The sequence below is a fragment of the Mus caroli genome, unplaced genomic scaffold, assembly GCF_978045245.1.
Source record: "Mus caroli unplaced genomic scaffold, Mus_caroli_1 scaffold_11, whole genome shotgun sequence".
Classification (NCBI taxonomy): Eukaryota; Metazoa; Chordata; class Mammalia; order Rodentia; family Muridae; genus Mus; species Mus caroli.
The window spans coordinates 111,795,163-111,814,640 of NW_028227266.1; the positions used below are offsets into that span (position 1 = coordinate 111,795,163).

The 19,478-nt window shown below is 41.0% G+C and overlaps 1 long non-coding RNA gene across 1 annotated transcript; it reads left to right on the forward strand.

The window, feature by feature from the left end:
• Positions 1 to 1,447: 1,447 nt before the first annotated feature.
• Positions 1,448 to 9,847, forward strand: LOC110302035 (uncharacterized). The gene is made up of 3 exons (XR_002378764.3): positions 1,448 to 1,631; positions 3,479 to 3,671; positions 5,504 to 9,847. It is a non-coding gene; the product is annotated as an uncharacterized LOC110302035 (long non-coding RNA).
• Positions 9,848 to 19,478: the final 9,631 nt, after the last annotated feature.

Here is a 19,478-nt window from a genome sequence, read left to right on the forward strand (position 1 = left end):
CACTGACAATCATGACACACAATGTGAGAAACTGAGAACGCATCTCCCCCTGGACATCAGAGTGATCTTGATAAAAGGGGAGACCTGGGAGATGGATGGATGGCCACAAGGACACTCATCGCATAGGTTGGTCTATCGGCTTCTTAATCTTCTGTGAGTGGTTGAGTTCATTTTAACTGTTTTGCTTTCCAAACAACATGATCTTTTTTTTTTTAATTAAGATTTATTTAGTTAGTTTACTTATATAAGTACACTGTAACTGTCTTCAGACACACCAGAAGAGGACGTCAGATCCCATTACAGATGGTTGTGAGCCACCATGTGGTTGCTGGGAATTGAAGTCAGGACCTCTGGAAGAGCAGTCAGTGATCTTAACCACTGAGCTATCTCTCTAGTCCCTGTTTTCTTTCTTTCTTTCTTTTCAATTTCCTTTTCAACTTTGACATTCTTCTACAATTTTCTTGACATTCTCCAGAATGATTACTAATTGAAGAAGTAAGTACATATATTATATACCGTAAATAAATTACTGTATGGGGAAACTATTTTTACTTTATATGCAAAATATTAATCAGGTGAAACAACAACAACAACAATAATAATAATAATAATAAACCTGTCACCTCAAATTGATCCATTTTCTTATACCCCTATCTTTGATGTGAAACTTTTAAAAGACTGTTGGCTTCACTAGCATGGAGTACATTTTAGTAGGAAATATTTCCCAACTCTACTAACCAATGAGGTTGAGAATTTATCTGCTCTCCAGAGAAGTCCATGTGACATGCAAAACAGAGCTGTCAAAGCGCTGACACTGAAGCCAGAAGGTGGCTTGGCACGTGAAGTGCCTGCTGCAGAAACAGCAGGACTTATGTTTGATTCCCTGCATCTGTGACAGTAGCTGGATAAGAGGGCCTCTCCATGTAAACCCAGTCCTGGAAATGCAGAGACAGAAGGACCCTGGGGGTGAGAGGGAATAGGGGCTCTCTGTCCAGCCATCCTATCAAAGCAGTGAACAAGAGGCCAGTGAGAAAGCCTGTCTCAGAGAACAGAGTGGACAGCTCTCAAGGAATGACCTCAAGGTTGACTCTGGCTTCCACACATAAGCATAGACCTGGATTCGCTTGCACACATGTGCACACATACATTCAGGCCTGCCCATAGACACACATAAGAGGATATGACCAACTTGAAACACCTTGTCCAGCCCAAGTATTTTCATCCAATTACATGACCAATGTCAACATCAGGCCCTGGCCCTAGAAACACCAGCCTTAGAATCCAGGCCTGCCACGTGGCCATGCTACATAGATCTGTGACATTTTATAACATTTTTAAGTGACTTAGGATAAATGTCACTAGGCTACTGCAAAAGTAAATGAATGACCTTTAAATATGATCATTAACTAGCTCTTTCCTTGTCCAAGCATGACTCCCTGCCCTTTTACACAAACTCCAGATGTCTGACTCCCTGAACCTGACCGTCCTAATTAGCAGAGCCCTAATCTTTCCTTGACCATCTCCTGTTCAGAAGTAGAGAAGTTATCCATCAACAGTCCCTGCCTGGAAAGAGCTTGGCTTCTGCCCTCCACGTGGCAAGCAGATTTCCTTTTATCGAAGAGAAAACCTAGGTGAGTTGGTGGTGAACATATTGTGAAAATATTTTATTTATTGTGTTCAGTGTTATTTTGATAATATTTCCCCTTGTTTCTTTTGCTTTTTAATATGTCTATGAGAAAACTTAATGCTATATATGTACCCCTGCTACATTTCATGTTTGCATGCGCACGTGTGTGTGTGTGTGTGTGTGTGTGTGTGTGTGTGAGAGAGAGAGAGAGAGAGAGAGAGAGAGAGAGAGAGCCTACCTTGTTTGAGATGAGATCTGTTGTACCCCTCTGTATAGGCCAGAGCCGGAACTTCAGGGAATTCTGTCTCTGCCTGCCCCCTTAGTCTAGCTGTGCTGAGATTTTAGGGCCTCAGGCTGCCTACGTCCAGCTTTGCCATTAGTTCTGGGAATCCAGACCTGGTTCCTTAAGCTGGCACAGCCAGTGCTGTTCATACTGAGCCATCTCCCCAGTCACAACAGCATAACCTCTGCCTTACTTCCACAGAGAACCACTGATCAGAGTTACGCACATGTCTGTGGTTCACAGCTCTCTCTCTCTCTCTCTCTCTCTCTCTCTCTCTCTCTCTCTCTCTCTCTCTCTCTCTCTCTCTCTCTCTCTCTCTCTCTCTCTTGGAAATGCTCCTTATTTTAGATTCTCTAGCAATCATGGTCACATCCATAATATATATATATATATATGAAGATTTCTATTTACAGAACAGATAAGCACTCTGAGATTTCTCACTGGACCTGTTTGTCATGTGCTGAACAAACTAACTTGAAAATGAGCCAGGGAGCTAGATTGGGAAACACTTTAGGACTCTGACCGCTGCTAAGGCAAAGAAGGCAGAGACAAGAACGCTGTTGGGGATATTAAACATGGCAGTGGACACACCATCACAGTGCCATCTGTCAGATGATACCAGTGAAGGGTATGTGGTGGAGGACAAACAATGAGAACTGTCTTCCCTGCCTGAAGAGCAGAGGACTCAGGGATGCTGTGTGCTTTAACCCCAGCAGATGCTTTTGTATGCTGTAGATAGAGTTGGCTTTGCTAAAGTGGGCTACAGATTCAGTAGTTCTGTATGGTGAAGCCCACACCCAAACCCAGAAAGACTTGAGAGGGAGGACTATGAGTGTCCTGGGAGAAGCTCTTAGGTAAAGAGAGGGAAAAGGGATGGGAGGAAGAAAGGCTAGGGAAAGAAGGGAGAAAGAAGGAGAGAAACTTTCAAGCTAATATTTCCATCTGTGAGGACAGTGTACTTGGAATTTAAGTCCTAAGAGTTTTAATCCTTGGAGTCCTTTCTTTATAAGGAGGTGAAAAGCTAAATGTGGTCAGTGGACCTGTCCTCTCCCTATGGGGTGGCACTCCCTTGGCAGGTATAGAGATGGACACCGATGGCTGCCAAGCAAGAGGGGTACTGAGCACTTCAGTCACATTGTCCATCCTCTCTCCTGGACTCTGCCAAACACTATCACAATGACCATTTAAAAAAAACAAAACAAAACAAAACAAAAACATTACTCAGGTAAGTGGGAGGCTGGCCCATGCCCAGGTCTGTGAGCAGCAGCGTGAACCTTGCAACCTAAGGCCACAAATCTCTGAAATCCTCACTCCCTGCCTGTGTGTGCATCTGCTCTCCCATACTCTGCACTGTGATTGCAATGGGAAATGGGGATGTACCAGCCACTGACAAGGCAAGCCCTTTGAATGTTCAATACCATGCTCACCAACCACAAAGGAAATTTACCACTGTGGAAATAAGAATGTGTAATGTCATTAATAACTTTGATATTAATTACACGCTTTCATGACATGAGTGATAAAATGAGTTAAATAAAATACACTATTCTGTTTCACTTTTCTAACAGGTCAACCAGAAGAACACAAATGGCTCAGACTATTCCTCTACTGGACAGTGCTGCTCTGGGATATGAAGTACAACTACCTACCTTACTCAGTGTTTCTGGTGCCAGTCTGCTTGACCCAGGGCAAATGAGTTGGTATGCTATTGCCAAAGTTGTTCATGTCAGAATCTGGACCCTGCCTGTCTTAACCAGCCAGGTATAGTAACTATCATCAACAGGCTGAGAAAATACAAAGAAAAGCAGATAGTGGAGGGTTAATCAATATGGACACATTGAGAATAGGAACAAAGGGCCTGAAGCCACCCATTCAAATCTATATTGAGAGTTCTGCTATATATAAGGCTTCATTTTCTATCCTCTGTGTGCGTGAGAGTGAGTGTGTGTTGTGTAGAGTATGAGTATATATGATTGTGTGTGAATGTGTATTGTGTGTATATGAGAGTGTGTGTACATGTGAGCATGTGTGGGTGTGTGTATGTGTGTATGTGTATGAGAGTGTATGTGAGCATGTTTATATGGACAATTGTGTGCATAAGTGTGTATGTGGGAGGTTATGAGTATCTGTGCATGATTCTATGTGTATGAGTATGTATGTGCATATGACTCTATATGTGAATGTGCATGTTTATGAGTGTATGAGAGAGTGTGTGTATATGAGTGCTTGTATTAGTGTGAATATGGGGAATGTGAGTATATGTGTATGAGTGTTTGTGTATGGTATATATAAGTGTGTGTGACTGTGTATGTGTGTATGTGCATGAATGTATTAGAGTGTGTATGAGAGTGTGTGTGTATGAGTGTGTGCCTGTGTGTGTGACAGTGTGTGTGTGTGTGTGTGTCGGTGTGTCGGTGTGCAGGCACATATGCCATGCTGTCGATTTATCACAGTTCATATATACTGAAGTCAGAGGAAAGTGTGGAGTCTTATCTTCTCCTATGTTTAAGGCAGTCTCTCTTTTCTATTCCCTTGCTGTGCACGTCAGGCTACCTGGTCTTCGAGCAGCCAGAACTTTGCTTCCCATTCTCTGTCTCACAAGAGCACTGGGAATATGGACACATGATAGCATCCAAATGTTGTGGGGTTTAGAGACTCAAATCCAGGACCTCAGGCTTGGGAGACAAGGGCTTTATCCACTGAGCCATTTCCCCAGCCAGAGGTTTACATCTGAATAGATGACCTGAGGTATATAAAGCAAACAGTGCTGATCAAACCAAGATGCCTCCCAATTCCCCCAGTTCTTTCCTGGAAAGTTCACTGACAAGTTGTGTGAAAAACTTCCTGGGAGACAAGTTGCCCTTCAGGTTTCAGGCTTTCCTCCTCAAGGTTTGAGGTTCCTAGGGAAATTCCAAGTTCTTAGAGTCTATTGTTTTAACAATCTGTTAAGCAAAGGGAAGGCAGAGAGTCTCTTTTCTTTATTTCAATTAAAAATTTAATTATATATTTAGTTAGTGTATGATGTATGCGTGTGTGCATGTTTGTGTTTGTGTATGTGCATATGTGTATGTGTGAATACGTATGTGTATATATGCATGTGAGTGTGTGCATGTATGTATTATGTGTGAGTGTATTTGCATGTGTGTGTTTGTGAATGTGTGCATGTGTGTGCATGTGTGTGTATGTGTGTGCTATAAATGAGTGTGTATGCATGTGTATATTGTGGGTGAGTGTGTAAGCATGTGTGTGTTTATGTATGTATGCATGTATATTGTGTGTAAGTATGTGCATGTGTGTGAGTGTGTGAGTGTCTATGTTTGTGTGTGAGTGTGTGCATGTGTGTGAGTATATGCATGTGTATGTGTGCATGTGTATTATGTGTAAGTGTGTGCATGTGTGTGTTTGTGAGAGTGTATGTGGTGTGTGTGTGACAGAGAGAGAGAGAGAAAGAGAAAGAGAGAGAGAGAGAGAGAGAGAGAGTGTGTGTGTGTGTGTGTGTGTGTGTGTGTGTGTGTGTGTGTGTGTGTGTGTGTGAAGGTCAGAGGATAACTTGCAGGAGTCATTCTACCTTCACCTTTACCTTCTATCTTTAGAGTCCACCAGGAAGGCTGAGTGCTGCACAGAGCCCAGACAGAGCAGCCATCATTACTCCCTCCCTGCCACCTCCTGTCTTCTATGCCTAGCTGTTTTCTAAGGATCAGAAGAGGATTTTCTCCCTTGTCTTTCTGGTTGGTTTCTGTAGTTTTGCAATGAAGCCCTCAGTGAAGCACAGGCCCTTAACCCCCTGTGTCAGGCTCCACCATGCCTGAGACATGACGAGACCTAACTCTCAAAGACTCCTTGCTCCGGCCAAGTGTTAAGCTTTCATGAGTATTAATTTTAAAAATGCAGCAATCGCTACCAGCAATTACAAACAGCTTCAAGGACACAAGTTATTAGCCATTTTACCTATGCCTGACCCTAGTTCAAGCGATGTACTTCATGATGTCTATTTGCTTCCATTCTGGTTTCAAATGAAATGAATAGGGGTGAAGCACACAACAAAATTACAAATATCTCCTTTAGACATGTTTCTTAACTCTTACCTCTCACTAGATTAGAGAAACAACAATGAAATTAAAAACAGAACAGGGGTGAGAGGAAAGCGATGAACAACCAATATTCTTTAGCTCTCCAATTATGCCAGGAGCCATGCCAAATGCTTTAGACTCTTTGACCCTATCGATCTCTGAGCCCCCATGTAGCAGATGAGAAACCTGAGGTGCACAGAAATTCGTTTACTCATCGTGGTTGTCTACCTGTAAAATCACAACGCTAGATGCTAACACTCGTCTCCATAAATACTACTCCAGGCTCCAAGCTTTGTTTGTTTCTATGTTAATGATTCCTGCATGCAATTGTTGCTCCAACCTTATCCCTGGGAGGTATGAACACATGGCGACTTATGCCAGATGAAACACTGGGGCAGACCAAAGGAAGAATTCAACCCAAGTTTAACTTGGTAATCTAATGAGTTTATAGCTATACTTTCAGGGACATGGGTAAAGGGTTATACACTGAATCATTGAAACCCCTAAACGACTGTACCACAAGTCTCACCCCACCTTGGATGATGATCTCAGAGTAGTAACATCACAGACACCCTCAGTTAAACCTCTCCTTCCTTACTTATTCTAGCATTTCCAAAGATCACTTGCAGCTGCGGTGGGAGGCAGAAGGAAGGAATGGCTAGCATCCCAAATCAGGCTGCGATGTCCTCCCTGACTTCTAATAGGGAGTGTTAGCAGCTCTATCAACATGGCCATAGCTATCATTGTATTATCCTGTTTATTTGGTTGCCATGGCTACTGAGCCATGGTTCTCTTTATTCCAAGATGAGATTTGAGTGTTCATGCTATGTCCAAAAGAAGAAGCCATAGCACTAATAGCTAAGGTTGCAATTCATTTCTGTCACTTTATGTCTTGTAGTTTTAATGAGAAATGCTCCCCCCCCAGGGTCATATAATCAAGCACTTGGTTCCTAGTTGGTGACATTGGGGAGAGTATGGAGCCATTAGAAAGTGGCACCTTACTGGGAGGTGAGTATTTTCCTCAGGGTGGACTTTGATGGTTTATAGTATCACCCTGCTTCCTGTTACACACACACACACACACGCACACGCGCACACACACACACACGCACACGCACGTGCACTTACATACACATACATTCTCTCTCATTCTCTCTCACACACACATACATTCTCTCTCTCTCTCTCTCTCTCTCTCTCTCTCTCACACACACACACACACACACACACACACACACACACACACACACACACACTTTCTCTCTCCTCCCTGTGTAGAACTGAGACATGATATATCAGCTTCCTGTTCCTGTAACCCATCACTTGCCTTGCCCACTAAGATGGAGTCTATCCCTCTTGGGAGCATGAGGTAAAATAAAGCCTTTCTTTCTTAAGTTGCTTTTGCCCATGGTATTTTAATCAAATCAACAGAAAAACAACTCGCACATTATGAATAGATTTACAATAAAATGTTAGTGAAGGCATAAGTGCCAAATCCACACCACTCACCATTTACTTATTGTAAGGGCTCCATGTTCTTAGGACCCTTTGCAATCTGGTCACAGAAATCTCACGTTCCTTTGTCTTGTTTGTGATCATTGAGTTTAGGAGCATTGCACAGGAACTAAGAACACACCTAACATTGCACAATGCTGGAAGTAAATGAACAAGAAAGGACCCATACTTCCACTGAGACCAAAGTCTGAGTAAGAAGACTTGTAGATTGAGTTTATATTAAAAAGTTTATGTTCTTTCTTATGCATTTTTTGTGGCAAGGAGTTTTCAACAAGACTTTATTGGGTTTCTTCTGTCAGTTAATAATTAATAGTTAACCCTCCAGTGTTTGAGTCCTCCTACTTTTAGATGCTCTTCTGCTGTAAGGCATTCTGGAGTCTTTAAACCCTCTCCTATCTTGTGGTCTTCCCAATTGACCTCAGCCTCTATCCACGACCAAGAGAAAGTTCCACTGGAGTATTTTGAGTTTCATTTCTGTAGATCCATGAAGTCTCCTGATTAATTCAACTGCCTATCTCTTGCTCCACCTCTTAATGGTGTCATCTGACAATGGCTACAGTAGAGATCTTATGGAGCAAGCTTTTTAAATGTCTTTGCTTTGGTTAGAATTTCAAGCTGGGGGGAGGTGCACATGCTTGTAATCCCAGCACTAGGAAGACAAGGTAGGCAAATCCCTGTGAATGTGAGGTCATGCTGGTCTAGGTGCCAAGTTCCAGGTCATCCAGGACTACACAGGAAGACCAGTCTCCAAACAAAATCCTTCATCTTGGGGCTGGAGAAATGGTTCAGTGGTTCAGAGTGCTTGCTATTCTTACTTAAGACCTGAGTTTGATTCTCAGAACCTGCTTGGGGTTGTCCACAACTCGGTACCTACAGTTCCTGGGATATTCTCTCTTCTGACCTCTATGACCACAGTAGCTGCACATACATACATACATACATACATACATACATATATACATACTAAATAAATAAACAAATTATTATTAATAATTAGATCTGTTTTAAAGCAGAAGGTGGGCATGTTAGATTCCCATGAGGACCTCAGTGACATATACAAGCCTTATTTACAACTTCTCTTTCATTGTTCTGTAGATTTCTACCAATGTAGGTTACAACTAATTTCTTCCAGTGGAGAGTAGATATAGGTCACTCCCAGGATGCATTTAGCCTCACCATTGATAGACATAGGTACACACATTTTGTTCTTATGTTCTTATTTGGTCATTTGTGGAGAAAAGCTATAAAGAGCCCACAGCCAAAAATCCAAGTCCCCAGTATGACTTTCCTGCTTCACTTGGTACAGTAGTGACAAACTCTAGGGTCTGGGTTCTGATGGACTCAGAAACTTTTATGTCTCTCCAGAATTCACATAACATATGGTCAATATACTGTCTGTGATAGCTAATATTGCTTACCAATGTGGAGATAAATCTCTGAGCATGTCTGTAGATTGATTCTCTAATTTTGTTAATTGAAGTAGAAATCATCACCCAAATGCAAATGGCATCATAGCACAGGTGGCAGTCCTAGACTACATAAAAAGGAGCCTGGGATCTGAGCACCAACATGCATCGCCCTCTGCTTCCTGACTGTGGTTGCCATGTGATCAGTTGCCTCCTAAACACCCTGCTTTCATGGCTTCCTTGCCATGATGAACAGTATTATTAAGCCCTGCATTCCTTAGGTTCCTTTTATCAGGTGTTCAACAGCAATGAGAAGTAACTAGTATAGTCAACATAAGCAGAAGCATATTGTTTGTAGGCACGTCTGAGAAAGCGAGTATCTGAGATGCATTTACTATTAAACCCATCAGTCACTCCATAAGTGAAAAATTAAATGAATATTATTTCTAGTGATAGTAGAGATAGAGTGGGGACAAGGAACAAAGAATTAAATCCTCTAGTTTGTCTCTGGCCATCTTTCTCTTCCACAAACAATTTCTAGACTCTTGTCTGTTTCATGTTGTTCCACTAACTGAAACTGATAGGAATGAAATCCTGGCATCTGTTTACTATGCTGCAGCCTGGTTCTTCAAGGGTTCAAACTCCATGGACTTCTGGGAAATAAATCCCTCTGATATAAGACATCTCTCCTCCAGAAAAGACCGAACAAAAACTGGCCCAGAGTGCCTTGCAGATAAAAGACCTGCAGTCCTGACTGCCCAGAAGTCTGAGGAACGAGGTGGTTGTCTGTGTTCACACATCTCTTTTGCATTCATGCTGCAGGCCACCTTATTCCGGGCTGAAAATGAGTGTGAAGCTCATTTTCTTCCACCTTTGTTTAATTAATAGGAACACTTCCCAGAGGATCAACTCCTTTAAAATTTTAATAAAGTTGCTGAGCTCTTGAGTTGTTTTGCCATGATACAGCGCCACAATTGTTGTGTCGATTTAGCCCTCTTAATTGTGCCTGCAATGTGCATACGTGCTTGAAAATGAAATGGGCTGAAACATGAGTTTTTGAAATGGCAAGTGACTTAAAAAGAGACGATATGGGCCTAGGCACTTCATATTGTTAAGATCTAGCACTTACCGTAAAAAGCTACAGCGGGCTCGGAACAAAGAGTTTGTATCTGGAATAGGGCCAGGACCATGGGAGAAGTAAAAACCCTCCTCTCTATGGCTGAGATCCCAGAGCCAAGATTCTCTTGCTGAGTCTACAAGTCTAAGCAATTCACTCTACCAATGCTGTGCCAGGAGAGCTGAAATGGATTAATACCGTATGTGGTCTATCATACAGTATCCTGATGGACAACAGTCACAGACTCATGCCCTAGTGCCATAGCTCATTATCTGAAGGTCTTGGGCAAGTCACAAACAATGCCGAGACCCTGCTCTCTCATCTCTTGACTTACTGAGAGGCTGGTGCAAACGTTTCCACAGTTAGTGAGAGAATCAAAATGGACTGGATACCAAGTGGATTTCTCGTCCACCCTTCCTCTGACTTGGGATAAAGTGTTTCCTCAAAAGCTACTTATTGAAGGAACAGTTCATGGTTGAAGAACTTCGAAACTCAGCCTGAGTTTGCCACACAGCAATTATCCATCCAAACATATCAAAGAAACAACCAACCTCTTATCGGCGAATTAAATTCAGCATCACTTAGCCACTTGCCTTTATACTTGGCAGACACAAAGTAAAAGATTTCTAAGATCTGAGTTTATTCTGGAAGCCAAAAAGTGACCCTGGGATTTGGTCACCGTAATGATGAATCTGAGTATAAGTCCATAGCTCCAACACAGGCTGTGGTTAAGTAGGACTCTGGGCTTGTATGGACAATAAGGGCCAGAAGCCAAGTATAGAAATGCAGCCCAGCAGACAGAACACCTCACTTTGCCAAAGATTAACAAGATCATTTTGGGGAGTTTGACGGGATTAGGGGAAGTAAAGCAAGGATTTGGGTTTTCCGAGTACTCTGGCGAGCAGTGGGAAATGTTGAACAGAATTTACACGAAAATCTTTCAAGTTAAAAGGGAATCAAGAGCTGGCTCTCATTGTGGGAGAAAACACAAGAAAGGCAGAAAATAACCTGGAATGTGGAGGAAATGTAGTGTTCTAAGCCAGAGAACAGGAGGAAGCCAAAAGTATGGCAGGGGCCTAAACAACTAGAACTAAGATCTTAGAGCAAATGTAACAGCAACATGGTAAATAGTTTCACATATAAATAATATTTTTTAAAAAACAGAAAAAGAAAGGAATAATAACAGGGAAAGAAAGAGAAACAGGGAAAGAGGGGAAGAAGGAAGGAAGGAAGGAAGGAAGGAAGGAAGGAAGGAAGGAAGGAAGGAAGGAAGGAAGGAAATATGGAAAGGAAGAATCAGAAAGACAGTTGAGTAAGCAGAAACACACACTGCTCTTCCAGAGTCCAAACTGTGTTCCCAGTACTCCCCTTGGGCAGCTCAGTACTACCTGTAACTCCTACACCAAGAGGCAGACAGATGACCTGATACCTCCAGCCAACCTTACACACATCCACATGTAAATACCACCCCACACATACATACATACATACATAATTAAAAATACACTAATTCTTTTTTAAAAAAATAAAGAGTTAGGCCATATGGCCTCTGTTTGGCTCCCAAAAAATTTTGAAAATATTTTTTGAAAGTGAAGCATATTAAATCCTAAATGTGTACATCTCTCTCTCCACCTGCCTGTGCTTACATCAGTACTGGTGTTTGTACAGCATGTCCATAGTGACTCACCAGCTCCTCTGTCTGTGCAGCTGCTGGGGACAGGGAGATCTTCACTCTTTGATGGGTCCAACTCAACTAGAAAGGAAAACATTGCACATTCTCTGTTGCCCGAATGATTCCAGCAATCAAAGCGGACATTTTCCATGAGCTATCACTTCATTCACATCCCTGAATCTTACCATCATTGGCAAAAACCTTGTTACTACTAACAGCCATTCAACGTTATAGACTAGAAAGCCTGCAGATTGTAGGAAAGGGATAAAGTTTAGTACAAACACAGACAAATATTTTTGATCAAGAGGAGGAATATTCTTTGTTTGAAACTATTGGAAGCCTTACTCTAAGATAACTGGCTTAGTGAGAACTGCAGCCCACCTCATAATATTTCTTGTTTCTCTATTGTTTTACATACAGTATATACATTGTATGTACACACATTGCTGTATCATAAGTATGAAAAGACAGCATTACTTTGAGAAGTTCTTATATGAACTCTGAATTTCCATCACCTCTCCCACTCCAACTCCTCCCATGCTGTCCCTTTTTAAGTCCATTACCTTTTCTTCTGTAATTATTCTCTCTCTCTCTCTCTCTCTCTCTCTCTCTCTCTCTCTCTCTCTCTCTCTCTCTCTCTCTCTCTCTCCTGAATCCATTTAATATTGCTCACGTATACATGTGTTTAAGGAAGAGGGAAGAATAGGAATAATTATCACTGTGGATGTTAATTTTCACTAGGGACACTGAAATAATTATCACTAAGAAGATTGAAATGCAATAGGGCAAGTGATCATTTTTTAATCTTATTTAAAATGAATATATGTGTATACACACATATATACACAACATACACACACTACTGAATCCGTTTCGTATTGCTCAAGTATGTATGTGTTTAAGGGAGAGCAAAGAGTAGGAATAATTATCACTAAGGATATCTGAAAATGCAATAGGGCAACATGATCATTTTACAATCTTATTTAAAATGTATGTATGAGTATACACACATATATACACATCACACACACACACAGTATAAATGGAATTATGCCATGAAGGGTGATGGTGATTCTATAAGAGTCATAGACTAACAACACTCCAGTACCAGCTAAGGGAAACCTCCTTTCAGTTGTTGGTCAGGATAGTCCAAGAGACTCCCAAAATAATATAAGCTATTGCTGTTTCCCTGGTTGCATCCCAGAACTTGAACATAAAAACTACTGCTGAAAACATAGTGTACTCTGGGCTGAGGACTTGGAAGAATTCAGCTGGAAGTGATGTATATGTCACATTTTAAAGAGCATATATGCTCTGTCTTCATACGCACTGGAAGAGGAAATCGGTTATGAGCCACCATGTGGTTGTTGGGAATTGAATTCAGACCTCTGGAAGAGCAGTCAGGCTCATAACTACTAAGCCATCTCTCTAGCCCTACAATATGATATTTCAAGTAAAAAGAAGAATATGTGCCAGACGATAGTGGCACATACTTTTAATCCCAGCACTTGGGAGGCAGAGGCAGGCGGATTTCTGAGTTCGAGGCCAGCCTGGTCTACAGAGTGAGTTCCAGGACAGCCGGGGCTACACAGAGAAACCCTGTTTCGAAACAAACAAACAAACAAACACAGACAAACAAAAAAGAATATGTTTACACATAGCAAATACATTATCCATCTTCAATCATATCTGGTGATAACTTCCCTGTCTGAAGAAATTCCAGACACTAAATCCAACCCTTCTTGATTTTATGAGTTTTAAGTAGTTCAATGAGGTCTGTTATTTTGCAAAGTGGCTTTGTTCCGAAGCCATTCCAAATGTATGCAATGGTGGTTAGTAGTGAGCTATGGAAGATTTGAGACTGGTTCAGCATCTCTGATCACAGATTGCTCACCTTTAACTACAAGAAAATACTGTGAGCTGTGAAGGATTTAATACGAACCAAGTAAGAGCAGCCATGTGGTGTGCTTAACATAGAACAGGGCCAGCAGGGCCCAGAGTAACTCACCGCCACCTGCTCGCAAAGTTTCTCAAGAGTGGTGGTAGGGAGATGAAGAAGTTTATATATGTGGCTTATTCCTAGGGTGTCACAATCCCCCGTCAACCCGCTTCCTTGGACAGTACAATGTCCAGATATACTGGTGCTATACCAAAAAATCAGTCCATAACAGAGTAGTCGCTTTCCACATATACAAACCACCCCTTACATGAATTTTAAAGCTAGCTTTGCTTGGATGACATGATCCTGACTCACAAATGTGATGACCCCCAAAATAAGCTGCTTCCATATTAGCATCTAAACGAAAATAGATGCCTCATTCAATTCTCCATAAGAATTAGACTAGAGACAGGTCTCATGAAATTTTCTCCTGAAATGTCAAGCAGTGTCTTAACCTTATTTTTTTAAGACAGCATCTCTCACTAAACCCAACGCTCACCCTTTCAGCTAGACCAACTGCCAGGGATCCCCCTAGCCCTCCTCACACTCATTACTCTGATTCCAATATGTGTCACTGCACCTGGCTTTTAAAACAGTTCTGAAGATCTGAACTCAGGTCTTTGTGCCTGTCCAGCAAGCACTTTGCCAACCAAGCCATCTATCTTCCCAGTCATGGTGCCATTTAAAAAAAAAAAACAAATAAGGAACACATAAATGATGGAGCTGCTGGGTTTGGGGTCAGCTCCCCTGAAAGGGTCCCCAAACCTGCTGTGCGACAGACTTAACAGTAAGATTAACGGCCCACAAACAGCTCTGCCATAGGCTCTCCAGGTGAGCCAGTTATCCTCCATTAGGAAAAGGCAGAGAAGGGAGCCATATGTTGTAAATGAATGTTTGTTTGGGGCAGGCATCTGGAATCTGCCCCTCTCACATCCCTGCCTTTGTGCTTTCTTCCTCTAAGTAGTCATCACCAAGGCCCACCTGATGTTGAACTTTCATCTTCCATTGCTATAGGTCAAAGAGACGTTTCTTTGTAAAGTACTAGCTTCCGGTATTCTATTATAGCAACAGAAAACGTGCTGAGAATGTTATCAATGTGTTATGTATCTTGTTTTATATTTGCTCTCCACTTCTTGCTCTGATTGGTCACATTGAGGAAATCCCATGTATCAGGGCACCTGTTCATCATTTTTTACTCATTTACATAATGAAACAACCAACAAGGTTTCAAATGATTCCTCAGACTTATACAATATTCAAACTTTAAATTAATCATTATTAATTAACTAAAGCAAAGTAGATAGGAAGAGCACAAGTCAAACATAGACTGACTGTAGTGTAAAGAAAGTTCCTAGATCAGAGTATATCATATAGAAATGGAAAACTCTGAGCAAATCATGAACTAGGAAATGATATCTCTAATGAAAAGCACCCGAATGAAGGAAATAAGAGGAGCAGATGCTTCAATGGTTAGCCTCTCAAAAACAATTAAAGGAGAATTAGTGCCAATTCTTCTCAAATTGTTCAACCATTTGAAGAACTGAAAACCTTCTAAATTTATTCCAAGGCCAAAATCACTATCATACCAAAGCTGGATAAGAACAGGGCAAGAAAAACTTACAAGCCAATGTACAACACACTTGAAGTAACAAAACTTTCTTAACAAAATACCAGCAAGCCAAAATCAACAGCCTGTTCACAGGACCATCACCATAACCAAAGTTTGTCTCTAGGATGCAAAATGACCAGATGCACAGATCAATAGACATGATACTAAACATTAAGGAAAGCATGTAGTATTCAAAAGGAACATTCAATGAGGCAGATGCATCCTTGTGAGTTTGAGGGAAGTTTTGTCTACATAATGAGTCCCAGACCATTCTGGGCTGCATAGTTAGACCCTTTCTCAATCAGTCATCAATCAATCGATCCATCAATCAACTTATCCATCAATCAAATCTCTCAACATACTAGGTGTGGAGAAAACCAATCTAAATATAAGAAAAACCACACGTGGCAAACCCATGGACATCATCAAACTCAACGATGAGAATTTCAGCTATTCCTCTAAGATTAGAAATGAAGAAAGGGTGCCAATTTCCCCTTTTATTCTACATAATCCTGGAAGTCCTAGCCAAAGCAAGTTGGCAAGAAAGAGAGACAAAAGCCATCCAAACTGGAATGAAATCTGCCTGCATATGATATTATATGTACAAAACTCTAATTACCCCACCAAAATTGTTATCATTAATAAATTGAGTAAAGCTATACAACACAAAATCAACAGACTAAACATAATTGCATTTTTCTGCTCTATTAACAAAGTCAAAAAAGTGTAAGGACACAATCCTGGTTTGTAATAGTAACAAGATCACTTAGTGCTGGTGCATGGTGGCAAATGCCTGCAATCCCTTCATCTGGGAGGCAGAGGCAGGTGGATCTGTATCAGTTTGAAGCCAACTTGATCTATCAATATAGTGAGTTCTAAGCCAGCTAGGGCTACATGGTGAGACTGTGTCTTAAAAAAGCAAAAAAAAAAAAAAAAAAAAAAAAAAAAAAAAAAAAAAAAAACAATCAAAGAATCCTAAGGCATAAGGAATAAGCTTGACTGAGTGAGTGGGGGGATTATAAAACATGCTTAGAAGAAGTGCAAGTGACACAAATTGATGTTTTATAGGACAGAGCAGTTACAATGGTTAAAAAAATCTACAAAAAAAATAAGTTTACAGATTCAAAGGAACTCCTATCAAAATTATCATGACATTTTTCACATCAAAGGAGACAAGTATGCTTAAATTTGTACTGGGCCACAAATTTATTCCTGAACAAGAACCATCTTGAAGATGTTACACTTTCCAGTTTCGAATTATTTTTTACAAACTACTTAATCAAAGCAGTGCCGTGCTGACATTGAAAACAGCTTTGCTGGTGAGAGGAATGGATTGGATAAACCAAAAGCAAATCCACATGAATATGATCAATTGATTTTTGACAGAAATGGTAAGAACATACTTTGGGGCAGAAAGTGGTATTGTCAATACATGGAGCTGGGAACCAAGAACTTTTATGGGAAAGAATGAGATTAGACTCCTGCCTTACAACACATGAAAAAATCAACTCAAAATGCACTTGTAAGAGTAAAATAGCAATATTTAAAAAAAAAAAAAAAAGGTCTTTGTCATCAGTCTTAGCAATTATGGGGGTAGGGGGCTGGACATCAAAATCACAGGCAACAATAAAAAAACTAGAAGCAAACCCTTCATTGGAAATGTTGACAAAATGAGAAAAAAAAACCCTACAGATTAGGAGACTATGTAACAAACTCAATCAAATTAATAAATGCCAAAATCCAACCTGATTAACACTGGGCCAAAGACCAGAATAGACATTTTTTTTTTAAAGAGCCATACAAATAGCTACCAGGTAAACAGATAGGTAGATAGAATCACATCTCTCACATCCTCACCTTCATAGAGACACCATTCACAGCTAAGACATGAGAGCAGCCTGTGACCATCAGTGAATTACTAGGAAAGGAAAATCTGATATGCAAATATTATGTGAACTTCAAGAGCAGCAAGTGGACTCCTATCTGCTTGGCTGTGAATAGAGTTTCCCAAAGTTACTGGGAGAGAACTGAACTACCAACTTAACTATTTTAAGAGTAGGTATCATTAAAAGATGGTTAGGTCATGGGGGCCTATGAATGAATTAATGCCATAGTTACAGGAATGGATTTTCTACCATGAGTGGATTTGCTGAAAAAGTTAACCAGAGCCTCTTAGCATTCTTCTTAGCATTCTTGTAGTGTTCTGCCACACACTGTCATGCTGTGCTTTCTCTAGAGGCTTGATCTTGGAGTTCTCATCCTCCAGAACTGTAAATAATAAACCCTTCTTCCCTTACTCCTTATTCACAGCCCCATCTCTAATGTTCTGTTGTAGCATAAAGAACACAGAAAAAGTGCACAGAAGGACATGCTATGGAAAGTCAACTGTGTGCAGACCAGTGCTCTAAGGTCTTAGTTATACATGAACTCTAAGAGTCAGCACCATGTAGAGGATGGGGAGATGGCTCAGCAGATGGAGCACTTGTCATGCGGGCATGAGGACCTGTGTTCAGATCTCAGCACCAACATAAATGTCAGGAGGCATGGCAGCCTACCTGAGGGTCCAGCTTTTAGATGGTGGAGACAGGAAATCTATGTAGCAAGCTGGCTAGCTAAACCAGCCAGGTAGATGAGTTCTGGATTCAACTGAGAGACTCTGCCTCAGTGAACAAGGTGGAAGATGATTGTGAAATACTCCTTGGGCCTCTACATGCATGTGTGTACACACACCCGCACCCATGTACATGTCCATACATGCAAACATGAAGACACATAAACATATATACTATATACACATACATATGTGAAAACAGGAAAAAACAGGAAGTGAGAGACAAATAGTGTGTGTTAGGCTCAATGGTGATACAATACTAACTTTACTTTATGAGGTGAATGAGTATAGGAGATCAGTGTAAAATAACTGAAGTTAGTAACATTAGAAACGGAGAATTGTCTAAGAAGAGATCTTAAGAGTTCTCAAACCACAAAGGGTAATTATGCCAGAGATGAACGCACCAAGAGGCTGTTGGCATTCATTGTACGAAGTTTGTAGACACTAAACTAACACTCTTAGTTGGTTTTCTATTGGTGTGCTAAGACAGCAACTTATGTAAGAAAGCTTATGCTTACAGAGGGTGAGTCCATGGCCACCATAGTGGTGAGTATGGCAGCAGGCAGGCAGGCATGGGGCCGGAGCAGTAGCTGAGAGTTTTTATTTTGATCCACTAGCATGAAACAGAGAGAGCACACACCAGGAAGGGTCAAACCTGTCCCCAGTGGCATCCCTCCTCCAACAAGGCCAGGCCTTCTAATGCTTTTCAACCCAGAACCAAGTATGCAAACAGATGCATCTATTTTCACGGAAGGGAACACACCAACACATTGAATAACAAATGTATGTAATCTCCAGTAAGACTAAAGACACGTGACTTCTCCATTAGCTAAAAGAAGAATGGCAAAAGGTGATGAATTTGATCTCATCAAGCCCTCTGCAGGTGGCAGGACCTCTTCTCTGAAGGCATTGCCTTTAAAAACCCGACACTCATTTAAAGTCAAGTTTGTAGGGTAAAACCTAAACAAATGCTCATTTCCCAAAGGTCACAACTTCCAAAGAATAAATATTTGGTATTAACTTCTTTTAAATGATCCCATTAGTCTTTGATAACCTAAAACTTTCCCTTTTTATCAACACTAAGACTTACTGGGCATGTTCAGTTTCCTCAAACTGGAGTCAATCATGTACAGTGTCAGTTCCATTTAGCAAAGAATAGTGTTTAGACATTCCGGTCTGCCCCTGGGGAGCTCAGTTCTTCTGGACTATTGATTGTAGACCTCCATAGGGGCTCAGATAGAGGAGTGGACAGATTAGGCAATTTATAAGTCAAAACAATCAGTTTATCCTAAGGTAGTTGGATTCAAACTTTAGGGCACAGAATTCCTTTTTGTACTTCTGCTTACATAGATCTCTTTTACTCTTATGACAAAAATCTCTCAGTTCTTTGTGACATTAGTGTGAGGATTGCAATAACGTCGGAGTCAGAGATGTCTCAGCTTTGACCCTTCCCCAGGTCATTCGGAAACCTCTTCTGACCTATATGTCTCTCATGGGAAGGTGTTACCTGACCATACTAAATAAAGTGTGTCAGCTTCAGAAAGACAAATATCACATTTTCTCTCACTGACAGATCCTAAATATATAAGGTTATGTATGTACAGGTGACAGGAAAGTAGAAGCCAAAGT